Source organism: Triticum aestivum, chromosome 5B, assembly GCF_018294505.1.
Source record: "Triticum aestivum cultivar Chinese Spring chromosome 5B, IWGSC CS RefSeq v2.1, whole genome shotgun sequence".
NCBI classification, from domain to species: domain Eukaryota; kingdom Viridiplantae; phylum Streptophyta; class Magnoliopsida; order Poales; family Poaceae; genus Triticum; species Triticum aestivum.
In genome coordinates this window covers 528,573,510-528,586,688 of record NC_057807.1, presented here as the reverse complement: position 1 = coordinate 528,586,688, position 13,179 = coordinate 528,573,510, and the positions used below count along the sequence as shown (strand labels likewise).

Sequence of the window (13,179 nt, the reverse complement as noted above, 5' to 3'; positions counted from 1 at the left end):
AATAATACAAGTATCTATCTAAACATACAAGTAAGAATATTTTTCCTTTCAGAAAGAAGATAAGAACAAGAGGCTCACCACGGTGGTGCCGGCGATGAGATCGGCGCGGGTGATCGACGACGGTGAAGACGGGGATGAGGCGTGACGGACCGCTAAATCTAGACAAATATTGAGGAAAATGAAGCTTGGCGGTCGAGCTTGGAGGGGAGAAAGCTTAAGTAGTGTGGCTCGGGCATTCCATCGAACACCTCGTGTGCATAGGAGGTGAGCTAGAGCACCACAAAGCTCTCCCCTCGCCGGCCACGAAAAACAGAGCACTGGGAGTGCTCTGCTCACGAGCAGGGGGTATATATAGGCACCACCATTGGTCCCGCTTGATAGCACGAACCGGGACTAAAGGTTGGCCTTTGGTCCCGGTTCGTGCCACCAACCGGGACCAATGGTGGTGGGCCAGGAGCGAGGACCATTGGTCCCGGTTCGTCCCACCAACCGGGACCAAAAGGTCCAGACGAACCGGGACCAATGGCCCACGTGGCCCGGCCGGCCCCCGGGGCTCAAGAACCGGGTCCAATGCCCCCATTGGTCCCGGTTCTGGATTGAACCGGGACTAATGGGCTGGACCGGCCTAGACCATTGCCCCCTTTTCTACTAGTGATACTGGATTGATAAGAATATAAATAGTGCACCCATGATGGATGAATACTCAAGATAAGAATAGAAGGGCCTGAAACTCAACCCACAGCAAGATAGCATAAATTCCATGGCCTAGCTCTTGCTAACTAGACATACTGCTATTTACGCTCATTGGGTTACATACTTACATTCATTAGAATTACCTTATGGCTCCAGTGTTCCCTTGATATATACAAGTATAGGAAACTAAAACATGACATTTTCACAGCACCAAAAACTGAAGTACCAACACGTTTCTACAAAAGCTCATCTCATGAGAAAAATTACAGCATGATCACTCCAGAGAGGCTAGTTTTCAACCGGCAAAGCTTTGGCAATAGACAAGATATCGAGAACTTCCGCTCGCACATTTCCCGTCAACTCTCTTTCTTTTTCCTAAAGCTATCTAAGTCGGCACTTATTCCCAATATAAGATCGCTCACGGTTGTCAGTTATGCATCATATGTAGTGATTTTGCCTGCCAGAGTTGTTATCATCCTCAATACAAAGTAAAGAAGACCTCTATCTCCATGACTTTTGCTTCATCGTCGTCAATCAAATTTGTGTGATTGTGGCGCTCTGACAAGAGCAGAGGGAGTTTCTTCTGTGCCCACAGAACCAACATCCTCTACACTGCATCCAGTAATCTTGGTTTGTGAATCCTCCTAAGGCACAAAAGGATATTTGAGAGTAAGTAAAGGATTCAAGATTTTGGCAAACAAACCGTGCAATGCTATAGAGTTTAGATTCCAATGATAGACAACTTTAGCATCCACAAGAGTAAATGAAAATGAAAGAAGATTCATTACACCAATGTCATCTTATATGATCTGCCCAAATGGCACATGATAGGGAGCATGACAAGCACTCTATATCCTTGTGCTACCATAAAATCTGCACAAACAAATGCTAAACGTTGCAACCTCCTCTACTAATATAAAATCTGTAATTGAACTCATGTACTATAAGTTACATGAATCAGTCATGATAGTCTGCCACCTTATCAAGAATCAGAATCAAGCAATTGATGTATAAGGAATAAGTAAAAACAGTTGGCCAGAATTGCAAAATGTGGAATTAACGGAAGATTATCACGACTATACAATAATCCAATGCTCGCAAGTAACTCAACAAAATCTAAGGAGCAAACATCTGAAAATACTTCACTGGGGTGTTCAATCACGGCCTCACCTTGTTGCATACCAAAGAAGGAGGCCATGACATGATGTAGGGATAAGCAGGGCTTGCATATGTATCATCAAAGAGCGTGTTTAGCTCTGCTGTTTCCAGGCAGAAAGATACGAGGGACTCGGTATAATCATCATACTTAATAGACAGGTACAGAAAGCCATCGATAACGGCCTCAATCTGCACCGTGGTATCATCCTCTGTTAAATACTTATCGGCGTCAATAAATGTACTCAGTGGATAAGTATCTGCCGGCATCCATTTCTCAACACCGTCATCATCAGCTCCCCAAACATGAACAACAAGCGTTCCTATATTTGCGTCAGAGTCATCTGCAGCAACCATGCAGAGCTTCCCATCCTTGGTCTGACCAAGCTTAAACAGCGTAGGGTCTATCTTTCCCCAGAAATGCGGCAAATTCAGTCTAGAGAACTGCAGTGTCTCGTTGTTGAGAACAAGTAGATAGGCTTTACTCTTGTGTTTCCAATAAACGAATCCATTCATCTGCATACCAGGGTAAAAGCCGAACCAGTTGTCTCCGTCGTCATCCACAGGCTGTGGTGGAGCCGGCCATGGCAAAACCTGCCACTCCCTAGTGGCCGGTGAGAAGACAGAGACACACACCGGCACCTTACAAATGTTTCGAAATTGGACACAAGCCATTCGGAACACCCGCTGGTCCTCCTCGGAGAAGAGGATATGGAACTCAAGGACTTCGATGCGGATCTCCTTGGGCGGCTGGGGGGACAGATCCTTGCTGAGGATCTCCTCGGGCGGGTAGGGGAAGAGATGCAGTGCCTGCGTCAGGGGGTTGTAGGCGGCGATCTGCTCGGTGACATAGTTGACGAGGACGAGGTAGCCGTCGTGGCAGGGCTTCAGCTCCCAGCCGGGGGTGGAATCGCTGTCTTCAGGGAGGCGGAAGAGGAAGAAATCGGAACCGCTGAGTCGCTGACGGCGGCGGTGAGGTCGGGGTCGGAGCTTCTGCGGATGGGGACGAAGGGGGGGATGGCTTCGCGGCCGGTTTCACGGAAGAAGCCAAGGAGCTGCGGATGGTGGAGCGCCCGGAATCGGCCGCGGAAGGCGGGGGACGAACGGACGGCGTGGAGGAAGGTGCGGCAGGCGAGGGCGGCGCGAACGAGGCTCGGGAGGGAGGGAAGGAGGAGGAAGATCTCGCAAAGGAGGTCGTTGCCGATGTCCGTAATCGTGGTGGGCGCCGTCGGTGGGCATTTCGCCGGCGGCGGTTGCCCGAGCTCGGAGGCCATGGCGGCGGAGAAGATGAGGGACGAGCGGCAGGGGGGAGTGCGTGTCCCAGTTCACTCGACCGCGATGGGCAATAGTTGGGCCTGGACTACGCTATAATAGCATGGGCCTGGGATGGGCTGTATTTTCTGTGAGCCAGCATCCAGCCATTGCAGCTCTCTTGTCTCAAAAAAAAAAAGCCATTGCAGCTCTCTCTTTGCCTTAAAAAAACCGTCTCTTCGCACCACCGCCAAACGGAGTGTAGGGTCAGTGAGAAGGGGAAGAGGGAGATGGCGACTACCACCGGCAGCCGCCATGAGGAGAGGAGGAGGCACGCGTTGACACACGTCTCTGTCGCTCACCACGTCGCAGACTCGTGCAACGACGACGGGCTGGTGCGGGTGCCCTAGGAGGCAACACGTCCGACTCCTGTCTTTTATGGGTAAGGCCGATATTGGTGCATCATTTTTAGTCTCACATCGTCGATTCACAACGGCTAGCATCGATTTAAAAGTGTTTTCCACAGCAAGGCTATCAGCAAGTAGCAGTAGAGTTGAGATAGGGAGCAGTATTGGCTGCAACCTAGGTCTAAGGGGGTGAGTATAGGGGGGAGCTATGCCCGCGGCGTAGGTAAGGGGGCTATACTTGACGGGACAATAAGAGCGGGGGTAGGAGGCCTGGTATGCATGTCGGCGCAGCCAGCTGGGGTAGGGGGAGGGTCTATGCTTGCCCTAAGCTGGGCAATAGAAGTGCATGGGGAGGGTAGTGTTGCAATTCTCAAATATTTTTGTTTTTTCTGCCATAAAGTTCAAATGTATTGAAACGTATACAAATTTAAAATGGTAAAGTTTATTACATGAGTTGTTGGCACGATTGAGACAATTTTGATGGTTACATATTCTGGAAAGTTACAAACTAAGTTTAGTGATTTGTAATTCAAATTTTATTATGTACTCCCTCCGTCCGGAAATACTTGTCGGAGAAATGGATGAAAATGGATGTATCTAGAACCAAATTGCATCTAGATACATCCATTCCTCCGACAAGTATTTTCGGACGGAGGGAGTATCTTTTAAACTAACATGTCTTTCCATGAAGAGGCATCATCTCACCAAAGGGGTGTGTCTTTCCACGAAGAGGTTTTTTTCACCAAGACAATGTGTCTTTTGATCCAAAGGGTGTGACTGTTCACATGCGCCAACTGTCATCTTTCAGCTAAGGAACGTGTCTTTCCATGGAGAGACATCATTTCCGAAAAGGTGATGGCTATTAACCAAAGGATATGAATGTTTGTATGCTCCAACTTTCAAGATTTAGTGGGCTTGATTGATCCTCTTTTTGGCGAAAGGACTTGATTAATACTCCCTCCGTTCGGAATTTCTTGTCTCGGAAATGGATGTATATAGAACTAAAATACATCTAGATACATCCATTTCTGCGACAAGTAATTCCGAACAGAGGGAGTACTTGATATATAATTAAGTAACGGTTCTTTGTAGCGTGATGTGGCTTAACATGTATGCTATATTGCGGGTCAGTTTAGAATAAACTAGTATAAAGCCCCCGCTTTGTTGCAATATTATTATATGTTCTGTAAATTTGTTTTCAACTTTTATTAATTTATTGCAATTTTAGTCAATGAGCTGTGAAGTTTAGATATCATTGAAGTGCATAAATAAATTGAATGGTGTGCTACATTATTTTTCGCATAGTTAATTCAATTTCACCATTCAAAAATATTAATTAGCAAGGGAGATGTCTTTCCACGAAAATATATCTTTTTACCAAGGGACATCATTCTTTCACCAATTGAAGATTTTTCAATCAACGCACATTGGTCATCTCTTTGTTGCCTCAATCCTCAATTCTACACTGGTTAAAGTTGTACTCCCTCCGTTCCTAAATACAAGTCCTTTTAGAGATTTCACTACAAACTACTTAGCGATGTATATAGACATGTTTTAAAGTGTAGATTCACTCGTTTTACTCCGTATGTAGTCTAGTGAAATCTATAAAAAGACTTATATTTAGGAACGGAGATAATAGTAAGTAGTAACAATCTAGTACTTTCAATACTTCTTTCACCTCTCGGTGGAAGTACACAGGCCTGAACCAACGGCAATTTTATTTTTGTAATGCTATTCAGCTGATGTTCCTTAGGAGGAGATAACAAATCAAATATATTTTATGACAATTTATATTGTTGCGAGGATGAAATATTTTAGTTCGCAAGTACGGCAAATACTAACAAAAAACTGAACCGAGACGGATTTGTCATGTTTGGTAATTAAATTCATCATCCTCAATCAACATAAATCGTCATGCGAACCGTTTGCAATTGTCATCCTCCCCAAGGAATGTTTGCTGGTTAAAGCCGGTCCTTTTATTTTGATGTCGGACAACCGCAGTGGCACAATATTTAGTCTAACCGTACATGATTTTACCCACATCCACTTTGCCAAAAAGAAAAAAAAATGGCGCTCCCCGAGCGCCATGGGAGAACCCTAGCACTGCCACCCTATGGGTATCCCTTTCCCCTTCCTCTCCTCGCTGCCGAAAATAAGTGTCGCTGATTTAATTTGTAAAAGTCAGTGACACTTATTTTTAGGGCGGAGGGAGTGCATGTTAGTACTACCTCTGCAAACTATTTAAGACGTTTTAGGTCTAAAACAGCTTATAATAGTTTACAAAGGGAGTAGTCCTTAACGTATGCAAGCGGACATGACAAAGCAAATCTACGCAAACTAAGCTCATTTCTCTTTGTAGTAAACCCCTAATAATTACTGCTGAACTTAAATAACTCTCTAGAACATCCAAAAACAAGCAAAAAGAAAACAATCAAAAGGAAACTGAGTTCCATAATGGAAGGTGGGGTTAGAGTCAAATGATAAAAATTACTGGATTGATAAGGATATAAATAGTGGACCCATGATGGACAACTAGTCAAGATAGGAATAAAAATAGTGCACCCATGACAGACGACTAGTCAAGATAAGTATAAAAGGGCCTGAAACTCAATCCACAGCAAGATAGCATAAATTCCATCAACTCTCTTTCTGCCTTTTCCCTAAAGCTATCTAAGCCAACACTTATTCTCAACTTACGATCGCTCACAGTTGTCAGTTATGCATATGCAGTGATTTTGCTTGCTGAGTTTTTATCATCCCCAATACAAAGTAAAAAAAACTCTATCTCCATGACTTTGGCTTCATCGTCATCAATCAATTTTGTGCGATTGTGGCGCTGTGACTAAAACAGAGGGAGTTTCTTTTGTGCCCACAGAACCAGCGTCCTCAACACTGCCTCCAGTAATCTTGGTTTGTGAATCCTCCTAACACCCAAAAAGGATATTTGAGCATAAGTAAAGGATTCAAGTTTTTGACAAACAAATCATGCAATGCTATGGAGTATAGATTCCAACGATAGACAAGTTTAGCATCCACAAGAGTAAATGGTAATGAAATAAGATTAATAACACCAATGCCATCTCATATGATCTGCCCAAATGGCAAACGATGGGGAGCATGACAAGCACTCTATGTCCTTGTGCTATCATAAAATCTGCACAAGCACATGCTAAATATTGCACCCTCCTACTAATATAAAATCTGCAACTGAATTCATGTAGTATAAGTTATGCGAATCAGACATGATAGTGTGCTACTTTATCAAGAATAAGTATCAAGCAATTGCTGAGTAAGGAATAAATAAAAAACAGTTGACTAAAACTGTAAAATGTGGAATTAATGGCAGATTATGACGACTATACAATAATCCAATGCTCGGAAGTAACTTAAACAAAACCTAAGGACCAAACATTTGAAAATACTTTACCGGGGTATTCAAGCACGGGCTCACCTTGTTGCAAACCAAAGAAGGAGGCCATGACATGATGTAGGGATGAGCAGGGCTTGTATATGTATCATCAAATATCTTGTTTAGCTTTCCTGTTTCCAGGCAGAGGGATACCAGAGACTCGGTATGCTCACCATACTTAATACAGAGGTACAGAAAGCCATCGACGAATGCCTCAATCTGCACCGTGGTATCATACTCTGTTGAAGACTTGGTGACATCAACAAATTTACTCAGTGAAAAAGTATCTTCCAGCATCCACTTCTCAACACCGTCATCATCGGCTCCCCAGACACGAACAACAAGCGTTCCTATCTTTGGGTCAGAGTCATCTGCTGCAACCATACAGAGCTTCCCATCCTTGGTCTGACCAAGCCTAAACAGCATATGATCTATCTCTGCCAAGAAATGCGGCAAGTTCACTCTAGAGAATTGCATTGTCGCGGTGTTGAGAGCGAGCACATAGGCTTGGCTCGCGTGTTTCCAGTAAACAAATCCATTCAGCTGCGTGCCATGGTAGAACAAGCGGATGTCGCCTTCAGGTTGTGGCGGGGTCTCCACCCACGGCAAAACCTGCCACTCCCTGGTCGCGGTTGAGAAGACGGCGAGGCTCGGCGTGTCCTGGTGTTGGACACAGACCATACGGAACACCCTCTGGTCCTCTTCCGACAAGAGGATGTGGAACTCAGGGGAGATGGAGAAGATGATATCTTCGGGTGGGTGGGGGATGAGATGCAGTGCCTGCGTGAGGGGGTTGTAGGCAGCGATCTGGTCGGTGGCGTTGTTGACGAGGACGACGTAGCCGCCGTGGAAGCTCTGCAGCTCCCACCCGAGGGTGGAATCGCCGCTGTCTTCTGGGATCCGGGTGAGGAGGAAATCGGCGCCGCGGACGGCGGCGGCGATGTCCGGGTCGGAGCGGCTGCGGAGGGGGACGAAGGGAGGGACGGCTTCGCGGCCCGGGTCGCAAAAGAAGCCAAGGATCTGCGGCGGGTGGAGTGCCCGGAATCGGCGGCGGAAGGCGGGGGACGAACGGACGGCGTGGAGGAAGGTGCGGCAGGCGAGGGCGGCGCGGACGAGGCTCGGGAGGGAGGGAAGGAGGAGGAAGATCTCGCAAAGGAGGTCTTCGCCGATAGCGGTAATCGTGGTGGGCGCCGTCGGCGGGCGTTTCGCCGGCGACGGTTGCCCGAGGTCGGAGGCCATGGCGGCGGAGAAGACGAGAGACGAGCTGCAGGGGCTTTGTTCGTCACCCAGTTCTCGTGGCCGCCTCGATGGACCGCAACTGGGCCTTGTCCAAGTATATCTAACCAGGTCTGGGCCGGGTTGTGTTTTCCATGGGCCAAGAGTATACATCGGAGCACTGCTTTTCCACGACTGTGAAGCCCAGCATCCTAGGATATGGTTGCATTGCTTAAAAAAAAGGATATGGTTGGATTGGACCCTATAGCCTCAAGGAAGAGACCTTTCTGAAAACAAGGCATAAGGAAGAGAAGCTCCATTTTTCCGCAAGTGCCTAGCGGCCTCCCTTGTCTTCGGTGGGCACTTCACCACGAGGAGACGAGGAAAACACAGAACAAAGTTGGAGTGTAGTTTAAGTTTTTCTCCGGTGAGTTTTGTGTGTCCATGTCTATGGCGACTCAACGGTGGAGGCAACATCGCATGACTCTGTCCCCGTCCAAGTGTGGTTAACATGGCTGACAGGCACACATCAAGGAGTTTGTGGTGGTGTTGTCCCGTGGATCATAAGTATTAGATCTGTGGATTATCATCCGACGCTTCGTCCCGTCAAAGTGGTAATGGCAGAAAGTGGTTATCCTGTTTTCACTCTTTTGTGTTCTTGACCTCTTCCTCGACAATATAGCAACACAACAGCGCTCCGACAACCTTCCATGCAATGTGTGTGTCCCCGACCACAATGTGTTTCAATGATTTTATGTTCTTATCCATTGGGACGAGCGGCTCATGCGGCTTTTCAAAATCTATGGTGTTAGTCCAGCTTGCGCAAATTTGGCGTTCTATAGCTTTTGCAGCGAGGCTAGAGGAAAAGTGAAAGTGCAAAGGATGGAGCCAGAGACAATAAATTCAAAGAACTTTGATATAATTTTTAGTTGTGTCAGAGATCTTCTTTTTAATACACTACGATTTTTCAAATATAAGATGAATTTTTTAAAACATGATGACTTTTTTTAATAAAATGATGAATATATTTTTTGTTCATGATCAATATTGTTTAATACAAGATGAATATTTTTTAAACAGATTATGATATTTTACTGAATACATGAAGAATGTGTTCTATACGCATTGGATATTTATTAAATGCTAGAATGATTTTTTAAAATATGGTAAGATTTTTTATGGGTGTGATAACTTTATAATAATACATTGAACACTCTTTTTATCCATAAAGAACATTTTTAATACCCCAACAAAGTATTTAACAAAATTAATCTCTACAAAAGAAACCAAAAAATGAAAATGAAATAAGTGAAGAAATAGAAAAGGAGGAAATGGAAACAAAAGAACAAGAAAAGCGAAACAGGGACAAAGAGAAATAAAATAAAAATGAATATAAAATGAAATAAGAAAAAGAAGAACAAAATGTGGTGGAAAAGTGAACAAATAAAAAGTAAAAAATAAAACAAAAGAATGGAAAATCGAAAGGTCAATAAAAGGGAAAAGAGAAAAAAAAATAGAAAATAGAACAAAGATGAAAACAATGAAAAGACCAACAAAATAATCAAAAAAACGAAACCGGAACACGACGGGAACTAAATCCAAAGAACGAATACGGAAACAAGCTGGCTAACCCTATAATTTGTTTATGAGTCACGCTCTTTTGGGCCGTTGATTCTTGCAAAGTATAATGGTTTGGTATTGTGGACCATGATATTTTCTCCATAAAACTGGTCAAAGTTTGACTTTTTAAAAGAGTAGTACAGATTATATTTTAAACGGGAGGGAGTATAAACTAACTAGACGCGGACAACACCCCTATGCGCCAGCGAAAAATATTTGTGTCATATCTCATATATGTCTCAGCCTGGTTTATTTTTGAGTGCCTGAGCGACTTCTCTACAGCTGCAGGTCGGAATGTTTGGGTAGAATTAGCTTGAAGTGGGAAGAGAACAGTGATAATAAAAGTTTACGATGCTCCGTGAGGACAGTTCTTGCACGATTTCATGGGAGATCAAGAGCGTCAGGTCTGAGCTGGATGAAAAGCTAAAACAGCTACGATACTACAAGAAGAAGAAGAGAATTAAGCTAGCTCTCAAGTCCAAGGAGATGAAATGTTTTGTGAAGTAGGCGGCAAGAACCAGACGCACTTTCTGACCAAAGTTTATATATTACCGTGTATGTGCGTCTGTGTTTGTTTTAGATTGTGGTTTTTTTTTTTTAGAAAAGAAGGAATACCCCCCGGCCTCTGCATCTGGACAATGCATACAACCATTTTATTAATTATTAACACAAGACCTTACGAAGTCGTACAACAGTAAGACCAAAGCCACCATCTAAGCAACATTTGTCGCTACTCCTATCCAGTTGATGAAGGGGCGATGATAGTCTGGGTCTAATACCAAACATACCTCGCAGCCAAACCTAACACCTAAGACCTGGGGTCCCAACCAGGACGCCTGCCGGGTATGGGCACCCACCAGTCCGGCATGCTCCTCAACCAGGACGCCTGCCGGGTATCAGGACGCCGCAACCACCTGCCACCAATCCATCTTCACAGTTGTACTGCTGCATCGACCTTGGCCGGTCTAGCTGCCGCCGACGCCACCACGACGCCAGACAGCGTTGACCTCCTACGCGTGTCCATCACCACACATCTGACGCCAAGCCTCCGCTGCTCCATGCCGCCAAGAGCCGCCGCCATGAATATGTAGAAAGAAACACCGCTCCACCGAAGAAGCCATCCGCTGGTCCCTCGAGCCCGAGTGCATCTCCAAGAATGCCGCCCCCAAGGGGGTAACGACACATGAATGCCGCCGTCATCCGATCAACTGATCTAGGGTTCCCCCCGGAGGTATTGGATGGGTTCGGGATTTGTACCTTGATGATGCCTTCATGAAGGAAACGATGATAAGGGCATCGTCATCACCGGCTCCGGCCAACGACCAAAGACCAAGTTTTCACTCGGATCCGTCCCAAGAAATCCATCCGACAACCTATGCACTGTCTCGACCGCCTTCAAAGCCCCAGATCTAGGCGCCTAGATCCGGCGACCAACCGCAACAGCAGTGCCACCGTAGGAGCCCTGGCACACCGGCCACTGCCTGTATGCGCCACCACTGGAGCTGGGAGGAGAACTCCCACCCCACCTCGCCAAACCGCGAGAGGCGCCGAGATCGACCCCGCACGCTCATCACCGTCTCTGATCGAACCAATCCATGGCAAAACCACGAGATCATCAACGCAGATCCGCCTTGGATATTGTGCACAACGCCATGCCGCCGCGGGAAGCCCCAGGATCCTGACCTGGCCAGCCCGGACCTCCTCAGCGCCCTCTTCACGCCGCCGCCGCCGGCTCACCACCAGGCAACCACGCCGCCGCCCAAGGCCTCCACCCGGCACGCCGTCACGCCACCGTGGATCAGATTGCGTTGCGCCGTTACGCGCGTGGAGGTCCCGCCCCACCACCTCCGACGCGATCCAGGGAGGAGAGCCTCCGCCACCGCCGTCGGCCCCCGGGCTTAGCCCAGCGGCGTCCTCCGGCAGTGGCAGAGGGAAGGAAGAGAGGTGGAGGTGACCCTGGCGGCTAGGGTTTGAAGAGCCGCCCGAGTCACCCGCATTAGAGTGTGGTTGTAGTGGCGGATATCTAGAAAAACATGTAGGAACGAAAAGGGGTCTTATGCGAGCAACAGAATTGTTAGCTACTCCCTCTGTTAACTTTTATAAGATCATTTAGAGCACTATTTTAAAAGTTTACAGAAGGAGTACATTTGGATGGAACACTAGGTTGGATTCGATTATTCGAAGTATTATAAACCGACGTAAATGTATTTGTGACGGAGATGAGGACATAACTCTAGATTTGAATTAATTATTTGTCATGTTATAGAGTCTGGCTGTGATTTAGCAAGACTGCACTCCACGGGGCCGTCAAACCTGCCGTTGAGCCACGTTTGAATATCTTCCATTCGAAATATCATGATGAAGGATGGGCCAAGTTATGCAAAAGATGTTGGCTTTGGTCTTACTGTTGTACGACTTTGTAAGGTCTTGTGTTAATAATCAATAAAGTGGCCGTATGCATCGTCCAGATGCAGAGGCCGGGGTATTCCCCCTTTTCGAAAAAAAAAATGCAACAGTTAGGAAGCCTATAAATGTCTAATCACCATATGCACTTTTACCGTCGTAAGTATTAGAATATTGAAGCTACGTCTCATTGATCAATCTTCTCCCTCTCATATATGGGATTATGGGCACGAACCGAAATGCTCCCTTGGCTTTCCCTGGAAAAAGAAACAAGTGTTGGGAGCAATTTCAGGCCTAGTTACAGCCGGCCACAACTATCCATTGCTTCCAAATCAGAACATGATAAGACTTCAGCATGTTTCAGTAATCAGTGCACGGGATTTGTAAACTAATGAACAGAATCTCGGCATGCAAACGGAACTTTATTTGATTCTAAGAAGCAACATTGCGATAATAGTACAACAAGGTTAAGCATAAGGGAGCTTAAGGTCTAATGGTCTACTGATTGCGTGCCAATCTGATGAAATGTTGTTGGTAGTAGAGGCGGGTGAGCGCAATGGCCGCGATATGTACTGCCTCGTTGGTGGTGGAGGTGACAGTGAGCGGGCTGCACTCATGCTCTTCTACACGAGGTTTGCTTTGGCCTAAAAAGGTTTCTTGTGGCCAAATCAAAATATCATATGACCTAGCCTATTCAGTCTATTTAACTTGTGACACAAACTGAACAAACAGGTACCAATTCTCGACATAAAGAAACACTATTTGATGAAGCAACAACAATCTGTTTTCGGGTCTACTACGCTAAATGGGTACCACAAGATTAAGAATATGAAAACTTAAAAGCTAGTGAGCTAAAATGGTGCCTCATAGGAAAAAGCGGTGTCCAATGACGACACACTCTAACGATATGTTATTTTTGACGGAGGCGGCGGTGGGCGCAATGACCGAGCTATGCTCTTCTTCGCCGGTGGTGGGGGTGACGGCAAGAGCATTGGCCGAGCTATGCTCTTTTGCATTGGCGGTTGA

The 13,179-nt window shown here is 46.0% G+C and overlaps 2 pseudogenes; both read right to left on the bottom strand.

Annotated features, from left to right (window-relative positions):
- Positions 1-693: 693 nt before the first annotated feature.
- On the bottom strand, positions 694-3,129 carry LOC123116751 (uncharacterized; annotated as a pseudogene).
- A 2,891-nt stretch (positions 3,130-6,020) lies between these two features.
- Positions 6,021-8,201, bottom strand: LOC123112935 (uncharacterized; annotated as a pseudogene).
- Between the last annotated feature and the right edge of the window lie 4,978 nt (positions 8,202-13,179).